The 12,825-nt window shown below is 44.3% G+C and overlaps 1 protein-coding gene across 9 annotated transcripts in view; it reads right to left on the bottom strand.

Moving 5' to 3' along the window:
- STS (steroid sulfatase) overlaps positions 1-12,825 on the bottom strand; it is a 552,741-nt gene that overhangs the window by 466,992 nt on the left and 72,924 nt on the right. The window lies entirely within an intron of this gene.

The following is a 12,825-nucleotide window of genomic DNA, read 5'->3' as shown; positions in this document are numbered from 1 at the left end:
TACTAATAGTTTGAGCAAAGAACTCTAAGAGGACTGCCACAGTTCAGTCTCATAAACTTGGGACAGGCACTCAGCAAATACACACTGACTAACAGATTCTAAGCTCCGAGCTCTGACCCTTTTTGTTCTCCAACTTCAAGATGCTAAGCTTCGCAGCCTGTGTTTCTGTTTAAAACAAAGCGGAGGCAAGAGGGAGGCTCAGTGCTAATATGTACGTGATATGGTAAAACGCGACACACACACATACACATATACACACGTGTACACATACATACAGCCATCAGGAACCATGTGAAACACGCTAGGACCTCAGCTAACATGTGATTTCCTCCCTCTTAAGAAAGCCCAGACGCATCCCATCCAGAATTTAGTGAGGCCGGGCGTGAGGATGGGGAGAAATTGCAGCTGGGCTTCAGAAATGATCTTTTGGGGGTGAAGAGAATGTTCTGATATTAGATTTGACTATAGTCGTAGAACTCTATACAGTTACTAAAAATGGCTGAATTGGAATTCTATGCTCTATATGTGATACCTTAATAAAGGTGCTAAAAATTCCAATGTGACCCCAGAGTAGGATGGTTACGTAGTTTTGTTTTTTTTTTTTTTGCGGTACGTGGGCCTCTCACTGTTGCGGCCTCTCCCATTGCGGAGCACAGGCTCCGGACGCACAGGCCCAGCGGCCGTGGCCCACGGGCCCAGCCACTCCGCGGCATGTGGGATCCCCCCGGACCGGGGCACGAGCCCGTGTCCCCTGCATCGGCAGGCGGACTCTCAACCACTGCGCCACCAGGGAAGCCCGGTTACGTAGTTTTTAAAATGTAACTTCTGTGTTCCATTAAACACCCAATATTGCCATTTTTAGAAAAAATTAATTTACCAACAAATAATTGTGAAATGTTTGGTTTCCTGTTTCTCCTACAACGTTATGGCTTTCTGAAAGCTGACTGCTCATCACACATGCTCTGACAGAGGTCTAAAAAGTGTTTCCTGGGTGGAAAAAGGTGGCGGATCAAAACAGAGTCAACACATACGAACCAAGCAGAATTAGGTGCAGACCGAGAATGTCCTTCTTCGCCTTATCCTTTCCGCTTTTTTATATAAAACCATAGAGACTGTCCCACTAGAAAGCATCACACAGCTATTTGATTCACTTCGATCATTTGTCGGCATGGAGATGGTGATTGTGTAGTTATAGGTATCGAGTGGCCCATGGATCCAAATGCAAAAGAAATGAATGGAATTAACAGAAAACAATTGCCACGGGTCCCACGTGCTCCCCAAACAGCCCCTGACCTCAGACAAGCATCTTCAAAGGTGACTAAACCCCTCTGCTTTGGGGAAGAACCAGTCAGCACAGACAAGCAATGTGCGTACGGCCTAGATACATACACTGAAGGGATCCGTAACGGGGAACCTCCCGTCCGTCGCGTAGTTGATGCTGGGAGAGATGGCACTTACAGGCTGTGTCGCTTCACACAACTTACAGGTCAGCACCTGCCTTCTAAAGATGAATTCAGGCTGCGAGGCTGCAGGAAGAATTCCAGGGCCTGCTTTCCTCTCCAGCGGAAGGTCAAGAGGAAGCAGGTTACCTTCAAATTCTTCCCGTCCCCCCCTCTCCTTCCCCTTGACCCCTAGATCTCCTTCAGAAGCCTTTCGGCAGCGAGAAGCTGCAGCCCTTTAGAATCTGTCCTCCATCAGGGTCAGCGGGGCCGAGGCTCTTACAGACAGAGGCCTGGGGAAGCAAGTCTCTTCTGCTCTGGCCCCAAAGCTGCACATCTGGTGGCTGTTTTGAACTTGACATTCGAGTCAAGTCTTGGTGTGCTTAAAACCCCGAGGGAGTACAGGCTCCCGGAACAAATTCATTTAAGGGCCTGCCCTACCCGCTTGCTTTTGAAAGCCGTGCACGTAGATTCCATCACTAGCCACCTGTGCTCTGTCCTGCCCAGGTGTGAACAGACGGGCGGGCAGTTTTAAGGACCAGTCAGTAAATAAACCTCAAGTGTCCTCACAGGGAGCAGCGGCGGTATGGCAGTGCAGGTCGGACAAGTGCAGAATGAAGAATTTTTCTGAAGATTTGTTGGGTAAGCTATAGGGGTGTTTGCCTTTTTATAGCGCAATTTGGGCTTTTGAAACTTTTTATAAAAAGATACATTGAGTATTCTCTGTATTATTTCTTTAGACCACTTTGGAGTTGCTCAAATGAGAGAAACTGGGCTGCATTTTATTGCATGTAGGTGTATAAGATACGAAGCCTTGCTGTTCTGTTGCTCACCAAAAACCCAGGAATCGACATTGTCAAAGGTGTCATTTCAACAGAAAAAAAGTAAATCAGCAGATCATGTGATAAGACAGGAGGTACCTGGTGTCACCTTGTATTTCTAATAGGTACATTTATCCCTGTTTACCAAAATTATTTTAATAATGTATTTCATCCTGGATTTCTCCATATACTACTAAAAAAATGTTGAGTTAAAAAAGTTTTTTTCTCTATTGTTAAAATTCCAGTGCACTCTGAACAAAGGTTGCTTCTGTCTCACCTCTGTCACAGATAAATATTTTGACCACCACGGGATCTGAATCTTTCTTACAATTGACGCCCACTGACCAGAGGAAGCAATTATTACATTTTCTAGGGAGAATGCAGGAAAATTAAATGGAACATTTTTTTCAAAAAAAAAGTCTAAGTATTGATGGGAACAATGATTCGACTTAGGTTTAAAATACGCTCCAAAATTTAAGAGAAATAATTGTGACTATTAGAGGACAAAGATGACATACAGTTAGAGGGCTGCTTTGTCAAGGCCATAGAAAATGCTGTGGAGGGCTTCCCTGGTGGCGCAGTCCGCCTGCCGATGCAGGGGACACGGGTTCGCGCCCCGGTCCGGGAAGATCCCACATGCCGCGGAGTGGCTGTGCCCGTAAGCCATGGCCGCTGAGCCTGCGCGTCCGGAACCTGTGCTCCGCAACGGGAGACGCCACAACAGTGAGAGGCACACGAACCACAAAAAAAAAAAAAAAAAAAAAAAAACAACGCTGTGGAGATCACTACCTACCTATGAAACCCATTTTTATGCATAATCACCACTGGAAAAAAACTGAGAGGATTCATGAGAAAAGAAAGTTTACAGTCCTTTGACAAAAAGGCAAATAGAGTTGAAGTGAGAAAAACTTGACTCCTAAGCTAGACCCTGAACTCAGCACCTTCCAAGTGTAATCGTAAAACAGCTATTTCATCCAAATTAAAATAAGCAGTGGGTTCCTGGGATTTCTTGGGGATCTGAGGGGCGTGAGAGCCCAGGACAGGAACAGCTGTTGTGATTTTGATCACTCCCAGGGACTCAGCCACCAGAAAAGGTTCAGAGGTCCGTTGACAGAGAAACCCCAAGCCTGAGCACACAGGGTCCCCAAGAACAGAAACAGAGAGAATGCAGAGCCCGTTTTTTTCTGTCCATGCGTCACTGGAACCAGCCTCTGCAGACATTAGATGCTAAGTTCTGCCTAACAGATACCAGTCCACTTGGCAAAGTGTTTTTCCCTTCATGCGAGGAGTCTTGTCAGCCTGGAGCCACGACCAGCATCAAGGGGAGACATCCTTTGTCTCTGAGCTCAGAAGGGTTTCCTGTCTTGGTGGCTAGTGGACTAAGATCTGCTTGAACTCTCCTCCCCTTTCTGATGGCTCTGACGGTGTGGGTTCCAATCCCAGCTTTGCAATTTCCTAGCTGTGGGATGCTGGGCGTGGCTGTTAACCTCTCAGGGCCGCAGCTCCTTTTCTGATAAGTGAGCATAAGAATAGTACTGGTCTCGGGGCTTTGCTTTGGGGGTTAACAACCCATGCCCACGTGTAAAGCTCTCAGAACAATGCCAGGTGCATAGTAATAACCACCTGTGTGTTAGCTTTGAATATAAAGCTTCCGTCAATCTAAGACAAAAACACTTGTTTCTTTATGCTCTTAAACCTGTTGCCACCGTAATACAAGTCTTAAGACACCTTCCCCCTCCTCCTAAGGATTCTTAAAGAATATGGACAACAAAATTTAAATGGCTTCAACACACTGGCTCTTAATTTATCACTCAGATTGAGACATCCTTTGATGAATGTTGTTGAACAGCTACTCTTGGCAAGATTTATTTTGGGTGTTTGGAGGATTCTGCATACATACAGAAGCCACCCAGAGTCATTTGGGGTTTTCAGTCTTAGCAGTGTTTCCCACTACATAGCGCCATCTTGGAGTCCTTCTAGAAGTATTTCAAAGACTTTTGTGTTTTCCCACTGTGAGCGGCCCATACCACCCCACTGGGACCCTCAGCTTGCCCCCTTAGTAATGTTGATCTCATCTCCTGGACAGATGTCTGAAAATCCACCCCAAGGTCCCCACGCTCATGGCGACCTCCTTGCTTCCATGATGCCCCCCAACCGTGTTCCCCTGTCCTGAGCCAGCCACCTGACATCAATGCCACATTCTTGTCTTAGACCCAAAGATCCTAGGATGGGGGCCCACGTGGAGCAACCTAGGGCACCAGTGTCTTCACACATGCTCCCAGAGAAGTGCGGACCCAAGGGCTCTTGTTCTTGACCCCTGAGACTCGTGCCCACCCATTCTCTGTAGCCGAGACCCTCAATGACCCAGTACTGGGCTCATGGATTATAGACCTGGTTCTGCCAGCTTCCTGCGCTGGTTGCACTGAGACTCAAGATACAAAAACACTGAGAAGGAAGAGGAAGCAGGTAAGGGCTGTGACCCAGAGCACTTGCTTTTAAATTCAGATTTAGAGGAACCCTAGCTCCACGAGTGATGCCTGAGCACCCGAAAGCAAAACACTCCCTTTGACTAAGCGTTTGTTTTTGCATTTGGGGGGACGGAAATATGAATCCTGTACTGAGTGGGTACACAAGGCATGCTAAAGTCTCCCACTCCCCTTCACTGTCTCTGTGTGTTGAAATCCTATCCATTGTTCAAGGTCCGACAACCCGTCCTCCGTGAGCCTGTCCAGGTCTCCAGCCAGAAGCTACCCCTGTTTCCTGGCGCCTCTCAGCAGTTTCTACCGTGCGTTCAGCCTGAAGGGCTACCACCGTCTGTGGACTCCATTTCTTTCTAGGTTACTCGCTCTCTGAACACAAGAACTGTTATCTCCCACGGGTGCAAAATGCCCAGTACCTAGAGCCTTACATAGAAGAGTGAATGTATCTGTGAATTACCAGCGCCCAGGGCCTTACGTAGAACAGATGCTCAATAAAAATGTGCTGGTAAATTAATGATGAACGGGCCGACGGGATGATCAGGAAGACACCGAAAAAGAGGGAAGAAGCCAGCTGCCACCACGGAAGCCGGCATGGGCGCAGACAGGAAGCCCGGTACGTTCTGTGCGTCTCTCCTCCAGAGCCACTGGGGGCGTCCTGCCCAAAATCACTCAGCGCCAACACAGCCTCCAGCCAGCCAGAGATTCAGGATGCTTGGTGACATTTGGTCACGGCAGATAAATGAGCCAGGAAGTCAGAGATTTCTCCACGGGGTGTCTCCACGTCACCTTTGCCTTCAAGAAAGCGTGTGCACAGAGGCATGTGCAGGGTGGACATGGCGGCAGTGGGAGGGTGTGGATCAGGGTCAGAGTTCATCCAGGGGAGACCAGAGCTGAGGTCCCCAAGGATGGGTGGACTTAGGGAATGAGAGGACACGAATGAATTCCAGAAACAGTCCATGGGGCTGTGGAGATGGCCAGAGAGACAACAGTGAGGAAAAAGAATCATCTTTGCGAGTGTGAATAAAAGAACTTATTGTCTTGGGGGAAGAAGTTCCAATTTACCACAGGGCAGACTCTCAAAGTAGCCAGTGTTGGATTAGCACCAACTTGGCGTCAACTCTTGTTACTGCATGCCCGTTCTGTGACCTCTGATACCTCTTCGTCCTCATCTGTAAATAACTTTGGTAGAGACTGAAACTATCCTCAGGCTGCCAAAGTTGTGGGGTGTCACCAGGGCACACAGACACCCATAATGAAGGCTACACTGCCCAGCCTCCTCTGCTACCAGGTGTGCACAGGTGACCAACTTCTGGCCTGGGGAACATCATTCTTTCCATCCATTGCTCCCTCCTGCTGCCCGTAGGTGGACACTGTCACCCTTCTCCATGCAGAAGAAGCTGCTGCATCCTCCAGGTGGTGGGATGGAGCTTGGAGTCTGCATCCCTGAAACTCTGTGGACCACCTACCGCTAGACTTCACTCACGAGATGACGACAGAAACCTCCCTCTGATATAAGCTACCGTGACTTTTTGTTTCTGTTACGGCCAAATCTAATACGAATATAATCAAACTCACTTTTAATAAGGAGGATTAAAAGAGGCATCATATGCAAAGAGCGTAGCAGAGCATCTGCTAGACAGGAGATATAGAATAAATGTAAGGGTGCAGTGTATTGTTATCAAGTGTGTCTTCAAAAGACATGCAGTGGTCACATAAAAAAGATGACGCATTTCAAGAATAAGAGAGTTGACTTCAGACTATACTACAAAGCTACAGTAATCAAGACAGTATGGTACTGGCACAAAAACGGAAAGATAGATCAGTGGAACAGGATAGAAAGCCCAGAGATAAACCCACGCACATATGGACATCTTATCTTTGATAAAGGTGGCAGGAATGTACAGTGGAGAAAGGACAGCCTCTTCAATAAGTGGTGCTGGGAAAACTGGACAGATACATGTAAAAGTATGAGATTAGATCACTTCCTAACACCATACACAAAAATAAGCTCAAAATGGATTAAAGACCTAAATGTAAGGCCAGAAACTATCAAACTCTTAGAGGAGAACATAAGCAGAACACTCTATGATATAAATCACAGCAAGATCCTTTCTGACCCACCTCCTAGAGTAATGGAAATAAAAACAAAAATAAACAAATGGGACCTAATGAAACTTCAAAGCTTTTGCACAGCAAAGGAAACCATAAACAAGACGAAAAGACAACCCTCAGAATGGGAGAAAATATTTGCAAATGAAGCAACTGACAAAGGATTCATCTCCAAAATTTACAAGCAGCTCATGCAGCTCAATAACAAAAAAAACAAACAACCCAATCCAAAAATGGGCAGAAGGCCTAAATAGACATTTTTCCAAAGAAGATGTACAGACTGCCAACAAACACATGAAAGAATGCTCAACATCATTAATCATTAGAGAAATGCAAATTAAAACTACAATGAGATATCATCTCACACCAGTCAGAATGGCCATCACCAAAAAATCTAGAAACAATAAATGCTGGAGAGGGTGTGGAGAAAAGGGAACACTCTTGCACTGCTGGTGGGAATGTGAATTGGTTCAGCCACTATGGAGAACAGTATGGAGGTTCCTTAAAAAACTACAAATAGAACTACCATATGACCCAGCAATCCCACTACTGGGCATATACCCTGAGAAAACCAAAATTCAAAAAGAGTCATGTACCAAAATGTTCATTGCAGCTCTATTTACAATAGCCCGGAGATGGAAACAACCTAAGTGCCCATCATCGGATGAATGGATAAAGAAGATGTGGCACATATATACAATGGAATATTACTCAGCCATAAAAAGAAACGAAATTGAGCTATTTGTAATGAGGTGGATAGACCTAGAGTCTGTCATACAGAGTGAAGTAAGTCAGAAAGAAAAAGACAAATACTGTATGCTAACACACATATATGGAATTTTAGAAAAAAAAAATGTCATGAAGAACCTAGGGGTAAGACAGGAATAAAGACACAGACCTACTGGAGAACGGACTTGAGGATATGGGGAGGGGGAAGGGTGAGCTGTGACAGGGCGAGAGAGAGTCATGGACATATACGCGAGAGAGAGTCATGGACATATACACACTAACAAACGTAAGGTAGATAGCTAGTGGGAAGCAGCCGCATGGCACAGGGATATCGGCTCGGTGCTTTGTGACTGCCTGGAGGGGTGGGATAGGGAGGGTGGGAGGGAGGGAGACGCAAAAGGGAAGAGATATGGGAACATATGTATATGTATAACTGATTCACTTTGTTATAAAGCAGAAACTAACACACCGTTGTAAAGCAATTATACCCCAATAAAGATGTTAAAAAAAAAAAAAAGAATAAGAGAGTAACAGAGGGAAAAGCCTACAATCACCTACAAAACATTTGTGGATAGAAGATCCAAAGGTGAGGAAGACAGAAATATTTAATATAATTATATAATTTATATAATTTATATTTATATAAATTATATAAATTATATAATATATAAATTATATAATTTATATTATTATATTTATAATTTATATTTATTTATATTAATATAAATATGAATACCTAATATAATACAAATATTATTTGTATTATACAAATATTCACTACAACATGCCTTGGTTAGAACTAAAATGTTCCCATGGAAAATGCCCAGCTCTGCTAGCACATGGAAGCAAATCAGGACGGAGCTAGAAACAAGCAGGAATACTGTGAGAACTGACATATGCCCCATGCTGACATCGAGGAAGAGAGATGTGCAAAATATTGCAGAAAATCAGTAGGAGCGAGTACGTCGGGGGGAAAGGGCAGAAGAAGTGGCCTATGGTAGCTGCGAATAAGCTGGGTGCTGAGCTAACACTGGAGGACTCGTTCAGAAACACTGTGCTTTGGGCATTCGAGAAAGAAACTCCCATTTTGATGTATTTTTTCTCTGTAAGGAAGCAAGGTTGCATTGTGACAAATGAACAGAAGTCATGGCTGACACGTTTTTCGTCCAAGCATTAATGTAATCTTAGGTCAGACATGTAAAAACTTTAGTCGAAAAGTATTAGATGTCTGTAGAGAACAGACTTGTGGTTGCCAAGGGAGAGGGATTTGGGGGAGGGATGGATTGGGAGTTTGGGATTAGCAGATACAAACTGTTATATAAAGAAGGGTTAAACAACAAGGTCCTACTGTAGAGCACAGGGAACTATATTCAATATCCTGTGATAAACCATCATGGAAAAGAATATGAAAAAGAATGTATAGATGTATAACTGAGTCACTTTGCGGTACAGCTGAAATTAACACAACACTGTAAATCAACTCTACTCCAATAAAAAAAAAAGTAGACGTATGTTTCAACAATGGTCTAATATTATTTAAAAGGTAATAGGAAGTACCATATAAAAATACATGTTTGATAGACCAAGTGGGAGAAAACAAAATATCCTTTTATGACGGTGTTTTTCCATTAAAGGAAATGAATGGTTGGGACGATAAGCCCGTTACTGAAGCATCTGAGTGATAATGAGATAAAACAAATTGAATAAACGTTGAACACAATTTCCGGGAAACCTTTTCCATCCTCCTATATCACCATCACACCTTCTCTTAGGTTGTGGGCAAAGCAGATTCCGTCCATCCTGGGACACATCACCCTGCGTTCCTACAATTACACACACACACGTCCCACGATACCGGGCTGAGAAGGCAGGTGAAGGAATTAGTGGGTGAATATCGCAAAGGTCAAGAGCTGTTGGGAATGCAGCCTTTGGTCGAGATTTTCAACCAAAAGGAAAAGGAAATCCTAAGACTTGAAATATATCCTTGAAGTGATTTACGTATGTGCGTTTTTTCTTAATTGCAGCAAAAGTTCTGGTTGGGCAAGGGCTTCTCCTTCTTAAGGTAAGCTGGAGTACAGGAACGTTCTCTGCAGCTTTCATGTGAAAATGCCACAGCCCCCGTGAGTTCAGCCTCGGCCCTCGATTTGTTGTTTCTGACCCTTCAGGTTTAACTTCCGGTAATCAGACAAAGGAGAATCAGACCACTGACACAAACTGAAGTCATTAATAAAGACAAAAACTAAGCATAGCCTTTCTTACACCAATCAACTCCTGAGACATAGGCAGCTGTAATTAGAATCTTCTCTCTTTTCTTAGGTGCATTTTAGAGGCAAAATTAATTTTTTAACTGGGTGAAAATCTTAGTGAACAAAGCAAGCATTTTTCCTCAAATACTATTGCAATACTGTTGCAATTTTAAACCTCACTTATCTCCTATTTTCAAAAAAAGGCACCTTTAAAAGAGCTAGATACAAACAAGTTTCTTTGGAATGAATTCTAATTTCCTACTGCTTTTTGTTGTGATTTAAGATTTTAAAAAATTATTTTGAAGTCTTAAAAGTCAAAATTGTTTATCATTTTTCTATACACAATGTACGCTTCAGGGGTACTACTGAGGTTTTTCAAATGATGCTTTAAAAGAAAGTCACAGGAGAGAAGTTTCCAACAAACTTGAATTGAAAAGCTAGCAGGATTTATGGGACTCCTTGGATTCCACATCAGCATAACCACATCCCATGGATTTCTGTACGACCAGCTAGCCTGGAAAGTCTCACACTAATGCGAGCATTTAGTTTATAGCCTTACATTCATCTGCTCAAAAATCTGCAGCAGAATCTCAGAGCTAACTACCAGTCTTTAAGATAAATTTTACCATAAAATCAAGTTGTCCTTACATTGAATTTTTACTTGACCTGCTTCGTAGGTCAAAACTTAAAGCCAAACTTTTTGAATACATGCGGAACAGTAAATTTAAACTCACAATTCCCGTTGTAAAGCAAGAAAAGTTACCGGTGTCCTAATAACACTTTCGTGAGTTCTTCTAAAATGCAGTGGGCGTAAGGATATGAGATGATTAAGTTAGGCCATTCAATTTGCTGAGACAACGAAATTACAGAAACATTATCGTTAGAGAATGATTCAATTATAGAGAAGACACTGTATATGAAAGCTGAAAGGGGTTCATGTTTTAAAAGGGTGGAAACAGCATTCCAGCTCTAAGTTTTTGGGAAAATGAGTAACAAGTTGGGAATTGTAACATGTAGGCGTCCAACTGACCAAGACAAACGGCAACTGGATCTTAACCACACCACCACTCAGCTCTAGTTTACGGGTACCAGCGTACTTACTGCTGGTAAGCTTGTGCTTTCCGAGCGAGGAACAGGGCGTGCGTTTGCCAGGTCTGCCAGTTGCCGGGGTGTCAGCGCTCGCCGCCTGGCTGACTTCCAGGTAGCAGTGCTTTCCCAACAAGCTGGCAAGATGCCTGAGCCATCCGGAGGTGGCTCCAGCTCACTGCTGCCCTGACGCTACATTTCTAAACCCTGATCCTAAATGTCTCTCTTCTTTTCTAGCAAAGTATCTGGATGCCAGGAGGCAGCCCTCTTACCACTGACAATTATGGGAAGTGTCTCCTGTGTAGTGATTACCATAAACTCCTACCAGCACAGATCCGAGATGATGTCAGTCATCTCCTCTAACTAGTACTAGTTTACTTTCTGTATTCTCTAGTTGACAGGTAACTCCACACACACGGGTGACACTTCCTTACACACCTGTGCATTCCCAGCTGTTTGCACAGCCTTCAGCCTGTCCTGAGCTAAGAGGTCAGCAACTCCCTGGCAGAGAATTTGGTCTATTTTGCTCACTGACAGGTGCGCAGCCTAGCCCAGAAGGTGCCACTTAGTAGGTGCTCAATAAATACGTGTACAACAAACGAACAGATGCAATACTGAGCAAACAGCCGTGGAGCCACGTGTGACAGCCAAGGCAGCAACCACTGTTACTGAGTTTCAGGCACAATCTGAAAAGTAGATGAGACGATTCATAAAGCCCACGGTTTCCTGAGTCCCTTTAGCTACATGCATGATTCCGGTGTGGAAACACCGTCATTTTTCCTCGTGTGCTGCTGCTTCAGGACAGAAGATAGTAAGGAACTGCATAAGAGAAAATGTCACTTGTGTGTTGTCTTAGAAGCAAGCTTTATCCCCAGGCCAGCTGCCTATCAGAATCTGGGTCTTGTTTTTCTCACTTACTCCTATTTTCTGCCTCTTCCTGTCCCTTTTCTGTTTACTCCTCCACATAATGTGCTTCCCCAGCCCCTGATCCAGTAGGTTTCTTCCGGCTCCTCTCACTCGACGGGGTTGGCTTTATTTAAATGCAATTCTGCAAGGCTCAGGACGTGATATCATCCTTCTTTAAACAAACAAGAGTCCCCGAGACTTTCTTTACGCTTCTCGCAGGCTCCGTACAAAAGGAAGTGGCGAGGACCACATCTCTCATTTATGATGAGATGGCTCAGATCTAAATGCTGCCAATAATGCTAAGAAGAGACAGCATTCCTATGGGTGTTAGGAATGATGGACACATTGGTGAGATACGTAAATAGGATCCCTCTGGGCCTGGAATCGTGCACCCATGGTTTTGCCATATTGGTCTTCCGGAAGCTATCTCAAGGAAGCCGTCCAGATTGAAAGTATAAACGCTGAAGGGTAAACCTGGTGTGATCTCTTTGGGTAACGGAAGGGTTATCATTTTCCACTCTAAGAATAATGGAGCACCTGCTCTTTAAATGATGTCTTTGGTAAATCGACTGGGTAAGCAGAATGGGGTGAGGGGTACATTGAAATCCAGTATCAGAGTCACCTGAGTTTTTACCAAGTCATCAGCTGCAGGGGATACACAAGCTGCTCTGAGAATCTCGCCTCTGGGAGCAGAATCCCAAAACACACTAGAGAAGTGGGGAGTTTCAATTTCCCACTGAAGACGAACCTCAAAGTCCAATAGCAGCCTCTACCTCTGGGATATACAGCAGGGCTGTAATAGTTGCTGGATTCCCATAGACTCCTAGGCATCTTAGCGATGTGAGCCTTACTGTAATTCTAAGTTTAAATACGTGAAAACCAGATGTGACCCTATCACTACACCGACGATTCTCACTTGGTTCCACTTGGTCCTTTATGCTTTTTAGAAATGCACCCCTGTATCCGCTGTTGGAAAACCCAAAGAAGGTCCTGTCACTGATACAGTGCA

Source organism: Stenella coeruleoalba (assembly GCF_951394435.1).
Source record: "Stenella coeruleoalba genome assembly, chromosome: X".
In the NCBI taxonomy this organism is placed as follows: Eukaryota; Metazoa; Chordata; class Mammalia; order Artiodactyla; family Delphinidae; genus Stenella; species Stenella coeruleoalba.
This window is presented reverse-complemented; position numbering and strand designations above follow the sequence as displayed.